This window comes from Delphinapterus leucas, unplaced genomic scaffold, assembly GCF_059928025.1.
Source record: "Delphinapterus leucas isolate spDelLeu-1000000601 "Yukka" unplaced genomic scaffold, BTC_Dleu_Yukka2 spDelLeu_asBTCV2_sq40, whole genome shotgun sequence".
In the NCBI taxonomy this organism is placed as follows: domain Eukaryota; kingdom Metazoa; phylum Chordata; class Mammalia; order Artiodactyla; family Monodontidae; genus Delphinapterus; species Delphinapterus leucas.
Genome location: NW_028322249.1, coordinates 4,503,683 through 4,517,418, shown reverse-complemented (window position 1 = coordinate 4,517,418; position 13,736 = coordinate 4,503,683). Strand labels below are relative to the sequence as shown.

Below are 13,736 nucleotides of genomic sequence, written 5' to 3'. Positions count from 1 at the left end.
TTCTATTTTTGTGCCAGTACCATACTGTTTTGATGACTATAGATTTGTAGTATAATCTGAAGTCAGGGAGCCTGATTCCTCCAGCACCGTTTTTCTTTCTCTAGATTGCTTTGGCTATTCAGGGTCTTTTGTGTCTCCATACAAATTTTAAAATCCACAAACAATAAATGCTGGAGAGGGTGTGGAGAGAAGGGAACCCTCCTACACTTTTGGTGGGAATGTGAATTGGTACAGCCACTATGGAAAACAGTATGAAGTTTCCTTAAAAAACTAAAAATAGAGCTACCATATGATCTTGCAATCTCACTCCTGGGCATACATCCAGAGAAGAACATGGTCTGAAAGGATATATGCACCCTAATGTTCATTGCAGCACTGTTTGCAATAGCCAAGACATGGAAACAACCTAAATGTCCATCGACAGAGGAATGGATAAAGAAGATGTTGTACGTATATACAATGGAATATTACTCAGCCATTAAAAAGAATGAAATCATGCCATTTGCAACAACATGGATGGACCTAGAGATTGTCATACTGAGTGAAGTAAGTCAGACAGAGAAAGAGAAATGTTGTATTATATACCTTATATGCGAAATCTAAAAACAAATGAGACAAATGAACTTATTTACAAAATAGAAACAGACTCACAGACTTAGAGAACAAACTTATGGCTACCGGGGGGAAGGGTGGGGGGAAGGAATGGTTAGGGAGTGTGGGATTGACATGTACACACTGCTGTATTTAAAATGGATAACCAACAAGGACCTACTGTATAGCACAGGGAAATCTGCTCAATATTATGTAACAACCTAAAAGGGAAAAGAATTTGAAAAAGAATAGATACATGTATATGTATAACTGAACCACTTTGCTGTACACCTGAAACTAACACAACATTGTTAATCAACTATACTCCAGGGAATTCTCTCATGGCCCAGTGGTTAGGGCTCTGCACTTTCACGACTAGGGCCTGGGTTCAATCCCTTGTCAGGGAACTAAAATCCCACAAGCCGCATGGTGTGGCAAAAAAACAAAACAAAACAAAAAACTATACTCCAATATTAAATGAAAAGTTAAAAAAAAATATTCACAAAGGAAAACTTTATCTTCTTGGAAAAAAGGGAACATTTGACTATAACAATGACATATGAAAAGTAAACTAGAATATAATATATCTTTTGAGTTGTATTAAATTTGATGTTTTCAGGTAAACAAGTACAAAATCCAGAGTTCCTTATTTTCTAATCTCGGTCAAATAAAAAGCTCAAGCTTTAAAATGTTATGATACCTCCTCTTTTGATGTCAGGGATGAAGATAAAAAGCTATCCCTCTAAAATTAGGGTTAGACTGTGCAGTCTTTCTTCTTTTTCTCATCAAGATATTATTCTTCTACACACAATTTCGATGAGGAAAACCAACCTGGATAAAGGAACATGACTTCTGTTTAAAATAATTATTTAGGAAATCAGAAATAGATGGTCAATAGCATGGTTGAATTAATAACACTCTGTTCAAAATAGAAATAAAATGTGTTCACACAGATAAATATAACTGTATTTTAAATATCAATATTATAGTTAAACATGTACTCTATGTGCACACAGGCATATGTGCACTTTCATACACACACACACACACACACACACACACAAGGACTGTTTATCCAAATTGTTAACGTACTTTGCTGATTGCATTGTGGTAATAACTCTGAGAAAGCCAGTGTTATTATTCCTCATTAAATTGGACTATATCATCTGAAAGTAAAAAACATAAAGCTGATCACATTGACAAATTTTACTAATTTAAAACACTGATACACCAATATAAAAAGCCACTGTTTATATGGTTAGCACATTTGTTAATCCATTATTTTAATCATTATAGGATTGACAGTTTCATTCTTCTGCAAGCCAGACACATTCGATTTTTGAATCAACCCTTCTAATAACTCAGATGTCTAAGATTAAACATTTAAAATAAGTTACAATGCAAATTTGACCAAGTGAAATGCATTTGGTGTGTTTCAGGATCATAACAATTAAGAGATGATAGCTATTGTTCTAAAATAAAATTCTATGAATGTAATATTTAATGAGATTCAGAAATATTATAACACATTCACGTAAAATTTTACTCCATCATTAGTGAGAAGCATAGTAATTCAACTGTCTTAAAGCATGTACATAACATTTTATTGCTGAAAGGATCAGAAACTTTTAAATTCTCACTGTGCATTGTAATGAAAGTTGTATTTACCTAACTAAAAATGTGAACTGCAAAATTGCAAGATTTCCTGTAGGAAAATATAATACCAGTTTCTTTGTGGAGTTTTTGATACATTGGTAAAGAGTATAATTACAATTGCAAACAATTATTTTGCTTGGACATTAAAAATAAAATAGTTTACCTAAATAGCAAATAATAGGAGTTTTGTCTTAATTAAATCACCTAGAAGTTCTGTCCTTGTAGTGTCTTTTTTTTTTTTTTTTTTTTGTGGTACGCGGGCCTCTCACCGTTGTGGCCTCTCCCGTTGCGGAGCACAGGCTCCGGACGCGCAGGCTCAGCGGCCACGGCTCACGGGCCTAGCCGCCCCGCGGCATGTGAGATCTTCCCGCACCGGGGCACGAGCTCGTGTCCCCTGCATTGGCAAGCGGACTCTCAACCACTGCGCCACCAGGGAAGCCCTCCTTGTAGTGTCTTTTAAATAGAATGAATCTCAAAATAATTCCAATGAATAAAGATAATGTCTTATGACATTCAAGTGCACCATTTCTAGTAAAATTCAGGTAATACGTTGGCAGCTGGTAGGAAGCTCCAAACACAGAAGTATTTCCACAGGGTTTGTTTAGATTTAGGTGGATTTCCTACAGTCACTGCGATTTTAATTCATCAGTCCTCTACAGTGGGATTTCTGAATATATAATCTGTACAGCATTTTCATCAGAATCAGCAGGAGTGCTTATTTCAAATGTGAATTCCTAGGTCCCATCAGAGACCAAATGAATCAAAATCTAGGTGGCAGAGCATGCATTTGCATTTTAATGATTTGTCCAAGTGATCCTCATGCACATTAAGTTTGAGAACGCATGTGCACCCTTAAATCCAAGTAAAGAATGTATGAAATATATATCAAGTAGTTCACAGAGTTGTTCGGTGAGCAAATGCTGTAAAATAAAACAAATAGTTTATATAATCTGACAATTATAACCTATTTCACAAACTTTAAGTACAAATGAGGAAGATTAAAAGGCTCAGAGTGTGCCAAGGTCACAGACCTCTTAGCCTTGGTGATTTTCAAGCTTGCCTGAAGAGTCCCCAGGAGGACTACAGGTACACTATAGATAACAATGTCACAATACAATCTACTGAATGAGAATCTCTTGGGGCAGAGGTCTGATAATCATTACGTTTAGCTATCTAGTCTGGTGACATTTATCATTAAGGAAGTTTGGAATATACTTCCTTGAGCATTCCCAGGCTGACACTACAAAACACTCATAATAATCTGAATTGCTAGTGTGGCATTATAGCCTTAGTTAGCCCAATCACTTTAATTTATGTCTCTAATATCTATTAACACCCTATATGCCATTACTTTTTACTTCAAAGGATTGGCTTAATACCGACATCTTATTACTGTTTTTACCTAGGATTGTTTTTAATGAATTATCATTAATGTACTCAATATTTGTACAATCTAATCTGTGAGCTGTCCGATATAATTTTCCTACATGAATTTTCAAAAGTTTCACTGCATGTACAAATGCATTAATAGCATTTGTATTGAGAGTAGTTAGGGGAAATTGTCATATCTTATAATTTGACGAGGTGTGATCAGTAGTGATTTTTTCTCTAAATATTCACTTCCATATATTTTTCTATATATTTTCTATAAATTCAATATCTTGAAATATGTGTATATATTATGGCATGAGACAAACAAGCTTAGAAATGACTACTCTTATCAACACTCACATAAGTATATTGATTCAAGGCTTATAATTTTAAAAACGTCATAATGAATACAAGTGAAAACAGAAAAAGTAAAATCAGTCATCTCTCAGTTAAGAAAACATTTATACAACTGTTTAAAAATAACTGTAAAATTCAGTTGTATATATTCATTACTATACATGTAAAACCAAAAACTCAGTTCCTTAAAAGATTCTCCTTCAAGAATAATCTGTAGTTTAGAGTGGCTTAAATGTCCAGCTTCCTTGCCTGTTCTTTGCCAGTGTTTTCTGTGCTGGGAAGCAGAGAATGCAAAGGGCAGCACCGTATTCTGGTCCTGCAAGAGAAACAGAATGGTAAGATTTGGGAGATACAAGCTGCACTAATTATGTCACAGAGACTAGAACAGCAGTGATTTTTCCCCCATTATTAGTATTTTATATCAGTAGAATCTATTTAATATATTCAATAATTCTATTATTTCTAAGACCTTCCACAAAAGGGCATTACAATCCTTTTAGTTTATTGCAAACATATATATTTTTTAAAGTGGATTCACTTTATTTATTTTTTGGCTGCGCTGCAGGATTTGTCAGAAGACAAACAGTAAGTTGTGAGCTCCATTTTGCCCAACTACTTTTTTCTTCACACCCTGGAGAATCTGGTGTCTGGAACTGTAGAGACATCATCATGTTACCACCCCTTCTCCTCTCAGGTTGAATCCACTGTGACAGAACACTCATGTCCTTAAGAGGCAAGGCCTAGCAAATAGCCTCTCACAAATCCACTGAACATCACAATGTCCTGTTTGATAAATTCTGTTGCTGCTTCAATTATATTGCTGATTTCAGGTGCTGCTTTATTTGCTCATTTCTGAATCAGGTCTTCCTGCTTTCTTTATATCTTTTATCAACTCTGTCTCAGTTGATTTGCACATAGTTACTTTGACTGGTAAATCTGAAGAAGATGGCCAGCAGCCTACTGTTGCTGTAAGTTTTCCAACTTTCTGGAACAAAAATCCTGCACAATGGCCAGTGCAATCTGGATGGCTACTGAGTATTGTTCTACCGGAAGTGCCAAACTATGGCCAAACATAGATTCTACCAGCAGTGTCTTCATGTATACTGAGTTAGGTCCAATATGAATCATCATCACTTTCATATTCAGGTGAGAGAGATCCCATCTAGACTGGCCTGGCCTTGGAATCCAGAACCAAGTGAAGAGGACTCAGCTGTCAAAGGGGGGCAAAGAGGGCCTGGGGTTGGAAGAAAGGGTCATAGACGCAGAAGTAAGCACTTCATGAAAACTAAGCAAATGGTATTTCTAGGTAAATCAGTCTTTCTGTGCTGGACTAATTAAAAGAACTTCACAGCTTCTATCCCCAAGCTTTCTCACCCTCTGGAATTGAGGGCTTTTACTGCTTCCCCCATTATTTTTTTAATTAAGTAATGAATAGTATTTTATTATTATTATTATTATTGGCTGCATGGCATGGCATACATGATCTTTCCTCCCTGACCAGGGATTGAACCTGTGCTCCCTGAAGTAGAAGCATGGAGTCTTCACCACTGGACCCCCAAGTAAGTCCCTGAAGAGTATTTTATAGATAAGAAAACTTTAGCCTCAGCAGGATAAATTTGAAGACAGTTCCAACAGCTAGTTTCCCAGAGATGTACTTGAAGTGGTCCTTACAGTTTTTGCAAACTAGAATACCTGATAGTGTTTATCAGTGCAACACGTCAGGTGCAGTGTAAAGGTATGGGTACTGAAAAAGTAATATTGACCCTAACTATGCATTCACACACAGGCATTTACAGATTTTTACCCAGTCTTTGAATTAAAAGATAGATTCTCTGAGTCTGATCAATGTCAGCCTCTTGAGATGCACTAAAATGAAATTCAGAAAAAGTTGAATAACTTAAACTACTCTGGAGTTACAGATAACTGAAGTAGAAAGCCTCTTAAGCAATGTGAGAGAAGAAAAAAAGGGGCAAAAATCTACCTACTAGCTTGGTTTGTAGAACTCATGTTTTTAGGAGTTGGGAGAAAAGAAACTTTGGAGCAGGTGTTTCATGTGACAGATCATTAGATCTGTTATCTAGGTCTGTATTAGATCTGTATAGTATCTATTGAGATACTACAGATGAGGAAAGATGTTAAGTGTATTTGCTTTGTATCATCAATGGAGATTTTTTGCTGCCTCTGAAAGCTTGCTGTCAAGATTTAATTTAATATTTAATTAATTTCCTCTCTGCCGATCTGTGATTTCCCTTAATGCCATTTCCTTAATGCCATTTCCCTTAATGCCATTTCCTTTTCTAGAGAGATCACAGATTACTGTAAATTATTTGTGTTCAGTGAGGATGGGCATAACGGTAGTAATAATGAGAACAAGAATAGTGACTGGCCATTTATACATAAAATGAATTCTGTTAGAAACACCTATAAATATTGTACCAGCGTTATTAATTGGCTTAATAAGATCAATTGGCATAATAAGATCTAAGTTGTTTATTATAAATAAAATGAATAAAAATTCACTAGTCAGCAATAGATATTAGTATTTTTCTTTTTTAAAAATCTCTTCTTTGCTAGCCCTAAATGCTTTATTTCTTAGGAGTCTAATATTGACTTCACTAGTCTTAGTGGAGTTACCAGCTTGTGGCTGAATCACGCTCACTCTAGTATTCAGACATGGTTTGACACATCTAAATTAGGGTGAGGAAGATTATTCCAGAATATCGAGGCTCTCTTTTGTCAGGAATTGGGGGATGGGGACTTATTCTGAATAAAGAGGAAGTGAAGACTGGAAAGGTTACTTGGTCAACAGAGAGAAAAGATTAGCCTGAAAATAGAAACTGTCATTCCCAACGTTCTCAAGCTCAGACTGCATCAACATATGAATACTTGGCACTAAGTAAATGGTTATAAAAAAACACATCTAATTCCCAGTCTGTAATCTACCAGTGACATTAAAAAATAAGATACCACCACTGGTGATGATGTAAGTGTTGTTTTCGAGAAGGGCTGCTAGTACAGCTTATGATAGCATCTTAATAAACAAAATATTAGTTTTGAGTTGTAATGAGGATTAAAACTTAGATTGAGAATCAAGCTTCTCTGCATATATGTATGTATAAGGAAAATCTATTTTTCCTTAAAACACCTGCATTGTATCACTTTAGAGGTAAAGGATGGTTTTCTCCCTTCTTAAATCTCCTCTTGATAAATATATTTTCATTGGAAGATGTTTTAAGTAGTCCCTCATCTAAGTGGAAAGATTACAGGTACCATAACAGGGAATCTTCAAGAATATAAGGAAAATATTTTAGTCCGAATCAGTTCTTACATGAGATGATATCAAGTCACTAGTTAATTTCTAGAAAGAATAAATGCCATGGGCATAGAAAAATAGGAACTGATGAATAAGAAAGGCAATCTTCATCAAGGTTTGTTTCTTGGAATATGTATAGCTAGAGCCTGTATGACACTTTTCGTTTTATTTTAATTGCTAATACAATTTTTCTATATTTTAAAAATTGATATTGTTCATATTAAGAACATTTATTTGAAATGTCTTACAAAGCATTCTAACACATCCTGAAACAGTGTAGTTTTTCTTTAGCTGCTGTACTACCTCTCTACCCTCCCTCAATAAAACACACAAAACACCTTACTACAACCTTAATACTTTAAAATTTTTTTAAAAACTCTAAAATTACAGCTCAAATAATTATTTAACCAATAAAAATAACATTATTTTATGAGACTCATTTTAGGGAGTATTAGTTATTATCTTGTAATTCTACATTTTTTCTCATTCTTCCCTTCCATTTTATTTCCGCTCCTCTTTTAGCATACCTTCATACGTCTGTCATCATTTTGCTCACGAGAAAAAAAGGTGACATTTTTAAATATCAAGTAATATGTGTTATAGCTTTGCTAAACATTTCACCACCAGTTTGTTGCAAGAGATTTATAAATCAGATTTTCATTAAAAAGGAGAAAGAATCAACACCATATGTTGTGCTAAATCCTATGCAGCTGCTGCTACAGCAGCTTAATAATGTGTGAACTAGAAGGCATTCAGTACTCTGTGTGATATACAGGACTGTAACTTCTTTCAAATGTTGTGATTTTTTTTTAATATTAAGATTAAAATCTAAGAAAACATGGTAAAATGGAATAACTTAGAAGTGTTAACATTTATTTTATAGAAAAGAGAGTTGCTAAATGGGTATCTATAACTGAAATTAAAATACCCAAGTACTCTTGAAATTGAAATAGAAAAGCAGGCTCAAACAAAAATGTTGTATATTAATGCAGCTCCTCTTGTAATCTGAACTTCATTGCAATGTACTTTTGCCTAAATATCCATCTAGTTGGCATTTTTATTACAATTCTGCAAATGGAAAGAGAGCAAATGAACCATTTACTGCCTTTATTTTCTAAGTATAATCATGTTTCTGTTTTCCATTCAATGATAGCCAACTCTTTTCCACTCCAACATAAAACATTCTTGAGTGTTAATGATCAGTTATGGTAAGAGGTTGATATCGTACCCCATGCTCATTTATATTACAATGTACAGAATGTCAGAATCAGTTATTTATAAACTTTAGTTGAGAGGTCAGGAAATAATACCCTAATGTAAAACTGTGCATATTTTAAATAATATTTATGGGCCAACCACATATGAGATATAAACACTACCCTACATATACATCTTAAATTTATTAGATTTGAAGTAACAACACTGAAGGAGGAAAATCATTTTTAAAAGCACCATAAAGCAAGACAGTAATTTTCTTCTTAAGTGTGCTTTTTTTAGATTTGTTTTTTATTGAGGTAATGTCAGTTTATGACATTATGTAAGTTCCATGTGTACAACATGGTATTATCTACTTCTGCATACTTTTCAACATGTTCACCACCAAAAATGTAGTTTCTGTCCATCACCATACAGCTGATCCCATTAAATGTGCATCTGCACATGGAAATTACATACTTCTCTTTCATTGAAAAGAAACACCTCATGATAATGATGATTAATTTTCCTATGTTAATATAAATTTGCATTATTTCTGCATGTATCATGATAGAACAGAATGAGTTCATGAATTAGTGTGAAAAAATGTTTCCTTGCTATAGAAATAAGACAGGTGGCTATTTTCCATCTAGTATAAGGACATTATAAGAGCAATCTATAGACCAATATTCTTAATGAATATAGACAAAGAATGTTCAAAAAATACTCGGAAAAAATGCATCCAACAATATATAAAAAATGAATATATATATTCATTTATATATATAAAATGAATCCAAAAAATGAATATATATATTCATTTATATATATAAAATGAATCCAAATATATAAAAAATGAATCCAACAATATATAAAAATAAGTATATACGGCTAAATGGGCTTCATCCAGAGAATGCATTGGCAGTTTTATACATAAAAACTATCGATATAATATACTCTATTTAAATGACACACAGCACATGATCATCTCTGATACTGATATAGTCGGATATTCACAGTATATTCTCTATTTAATGCCTACTAGGATGACTAAAGTCAAAAGGACAGATCATAAAACTAGCTGGCCAGGATGTTGAGAAATTGGTGGTAGGAATGTAAAATGATATAGACTCCATGGGAAATAGTTCAGCTGTTTCTCAAAATGTTAAAAATAGAGTTACCATATAATCCAGAAATTCCCCTCCTCGGTATTTTCATATGTATATACCTATGAATAATAAAAACATATATCTACCATAACTTCTCTTCACTTTTTCACAGCAGCATGGTTTATTAATAGACAAAAAGTAGAAATAATCTAAATGTCCATCAACTGATAAATGAGCAAATAAAATGTGTTATATCCATACAATGAAATATTATTCATTGTAAGAATTAAGTAATGATACATGCTACAATATAGAAAAACCTTGTAAATTTTATTCCAGATATAAAAAGACATCCACAAATACGACATATTGTATGAGTCCATTTATACAGCATAATTAAATTAGTAATTCACAAAAAGGGGCATATTAAAATATTCAAGTGTACAGTAACTAAACAATTCACTTACAAATAACACTTGGGACAAAAAAATACTCAGGAAAATAGAAAATATTTTAATGAGTAAATATGGAAACACAGTAGATCAAAATTTGTTCAATAGAGCTAAAACAGTCTTGAGATATGTGTCTTTAAGTATTTATATTAGAAAAAAAAGAATTATGAATACAATGACTTAAATTATTCCCTTAAGATGCTGGAAAAAGAAAATCAAATTAAACCCAAAGAAAGTAGAAGAGAGAAAATTAGAAAGGTAAGAGTTGAAATTAATAAAATAAGATAATTGTACCTATAATAATTAACAATAATAATTAGATTAAAATTTTAAAGAGAAAATGCAATAAAATAAAAATCTATGAACTCAAAATAAATTTCATTAATTGATTTCTATGATAGACTATTGATGGAGTTCTCATCTTCATTTGTGTTCTTCCATCTCTGATGTTTCACCTTCTTTTAAAAGCTTACATAATTAGGTCAGCCACACAAGAATAATCTCCCTTCTGCATAACACACAGTTAGCTTATTAGTAAACTAATCACAGAAGTGATATCCCATTATATTCCAGACTACACCCACAGTCAAGAGAAGGAGATTATATAAGTCATTTACACTACAGTGCAGGGATCTTAGGGGAATATCTTAGAATCTTCTCTATCACATGATTAGAATATACAGACATGAGGGAATTCCCTGGTGGTCCAGTGGTTAGGACTCTGGGCTTCCACTGCAGGGGGCCTGGGTTCAATCCCTGGTCAGGGAACTAAAATCCTGACAGTCGCATGGCACAGCCAAAAAAAACCAAAAACAACAACAAAAAAAAAACAGGTATGAATTACCATGATTAGTTGTGTACTTATTTTGTGTGCTATTTCCATAGTTTACATTAATCATTAAAAAATTATTTTTAAGTATTCTTGAAGCATTAAAAATGAGCTACTGGGCTTCCCTGGTGGTGCAGTTGTTGAGAGTCCGCCTGCTGATGCAGGGGACGCGGGTTTGTGCCCCGGTCCGGGAAGATCCCACATGTCATGGAGCGGCTGGGCCCGTGAGCCATGGCCGCTGAGCCTGCGCGTCTGGAGCCTGTGCTCCACAACGGGAGAGGCCCCAGCAGTGAGAGGCCCGTGTACTGAAAAAAAAAAAAAAAATGAGCTACTGTTCTAGGGGGTACACTAATTTTGTTAAACATTTTAGTCTAGAAGCCTCCTTCATCTTTGCTTCTAGTAGCAACTCCCAAAGGAAATCACTATCCTGATTTCTGACAATATAGATTATTTCTCTCAGGCAATTTTGAAAATCAGTTCTGGAATTAGTCTTTCCAGTTTTTATCTTTACATCTTTCCTTCTTTTCCATTGCTTCAAAATTGACATCTCATCCTCCTCCCACAAACAATAACAACAACAACAAAATATATATATTTCCTTAGAGAAACCGAATGATTCTTAGAATTAGGAGGGGAGCAATGTTATTTACCAGCAGAGTGTTACAACGATCTGCCCCAGCGCCCTTCCTTACCCCAGCATGCATTTCATTAAGAGTTTGCTATGTCAAATAAGTACAAAAATATTGAGAGTGCAGATAGCATGTGGAAGGTCATCGTTGTTGCTTGTTTTTCTGCACTTGTTGCCTTTTCTACTGATATAGAGAAACTGACAGAAAAATCTTGTCTCTAACACCATTTACATGTTTACAAATTTGATGATAAGCTTAATTTTATAATAAATATTATTTTTTCTTGAGTTTCCATCTACATGCCACTCAACAGCATTTGGCCTTTACTTCATATTTTCAGAGGAGTCATTATTACTAAATTTTGTGGGTTTTAATATGTTCCTTTGACATCCATAAATCTAGCTTCAATAATAAACATTAGAAAGAGGCAGATGGAAAAAAACAAAAGAATAAATTTTAAAAATTGAAAAAGAGCAAAAAGTTGCAAAATAGGGAAAATAAGAAAGGTCTATACTGCCTGAAAAATATCAGTTGTATTTGAGTGTTATTAATGTCATAGTAGATATTTTACGTATTGATTAATTTAATTCATGACTAAAATTAATAATTTTTTATCTTCTCAAATATCCTGGTGTTCCACTGGGCTTACCAAAACCCAGTATTTATTTTACTATTCCTAAATCCAGGCATTAAAAATTACAAGTTAATTCTGTTAAAAATGTGTCCTTATATCTTGTTAATGGTTCTTTAGGAGGCTTTACAACATGAAATTTTATGTTAATACTAAAATAGATTTCTACTATGTGAAGATACCCAAATTTAGTGCAGTGCACAAAGTTTTATGAGATATTTCCTGTTATGCTCTGCCAATATATACAGTTTATGATTTTTAATTTATTTTTCATGATATTTATGATTTTTTATTCATTTAAAACATTTTTCCTTTTCAATTTGATTAGTTTTACAGCTATTCACTAGTCTCTTCTCAATCTTTCTCCCTTTCATTCATTCTTTCTTTCTTTCCTCTTTTTAATTTTCTGACTATGTCATTATTGCAATTTTTCATTTTGATCTTGTAGTCTATTTGGCCATACAAACTCTAGAGCTTCTCATAGGAGTGAATGAAACCTCTATTTCAACTACATCAAGGTTCAAACTCTCATTGTTTCCTTTCCTTTATGGCAATTGTGACTAAGAGCACCGTCTGATACATCTCATGCAAATAAATGTCTCCAATTTGGTTTCCAGAGGACCTCAATCCAGCATCGTTTTTAATACATCAACTCCTTTCTTCCTATCTAACCTCTATCTTCCTATCTAACCTTCCTATCTAGCACAGATCATTGCTGTTCCTGACAACCAAACTTGCACTCTCTACTTCACGCTTCACCAGTTCTCACTGACAATCATTACAAAATTGAAAATGGGTACAAGGACATCATGTCTTTGCAGAAAGAATGCACATACCTCCAGCAGATGTTCCACTTGGAGCAGAGAGAAGGCAGGAAAGTCACTGTGAAACCATCCTCCCTAGTTCATTTTCTACAAATGAACACGTAAGAGGCTTCCAACTGTTAAATGCTTAAATCTAGTGGTATGAAGCCAAAATGGTGCAAGAAGTAATGCCTGCATCCCACCCATGTCTTTAAAAAACACTAAAAAGCTGGAATGGATAATAAATTCACAAATTTAAATGATAAAAAACTTAAAGAGGTTCACTTTATATCACGCTTGTGTCATTTGGAAGCAGAGTGAAAATCTACAATGACATATTTGAACTCAGAGAATTTCTACAGAATCTGCTTTCATATATCCTCTTCTGAATTACATTTTGCATTTGGTTCCCATAGAAATCCTGAAATCTATAGTTTTATTACAATTGGTTTTTATGACCTTTACTATTCTATCTAACTGATTTATAAATAAGGAAACATTTTTAAACAAGTGCTATTGTGTTAAAATAATGTCAATGTATTTAATTAAAATTTAAATGAAAGAAAACATCCACCCTCTAGAAAATCCTTCTAGAATTTTTCCTTAAATTCCAGGTCACCATGCCTCACACAGTGGATGAGGTAGTAAAAAGAGAATATCAAGAATTGAAATATTTAAGCATAAGCAATTCAGAATTTGCAAGAAAATTCTTAAGCAACCTTTAGAGTAAAATATATGATTTGAATTAGTTGAGCATATTAGAAACGGTTACCCATGTGAGGCATAAAATGAGGAAAGGAA

The 13,736-nt window shown here is 33.6% G+C and overlaps 1 protein-coding gene and 1 pseudogene across 1 annotated transcript in view; one reads left to right on the top strand and one right to left on the bottom strand.

The window, feature by feature from the left end:
* LOC149743967 (uncharacterized) overlaps window positions 1–13,736 on the top strand; it is a 119,016-nt gene that overhangs the window by 71,256 nt on the left and 34,024 nt on the right. The window lies entirely within an intron of this gene.
* On the bottom strand, window positions 3,620–5,588 carry LOC149743968 (FUN14 domain-containing protein 1 pseudogene; annotated as a pseudogene).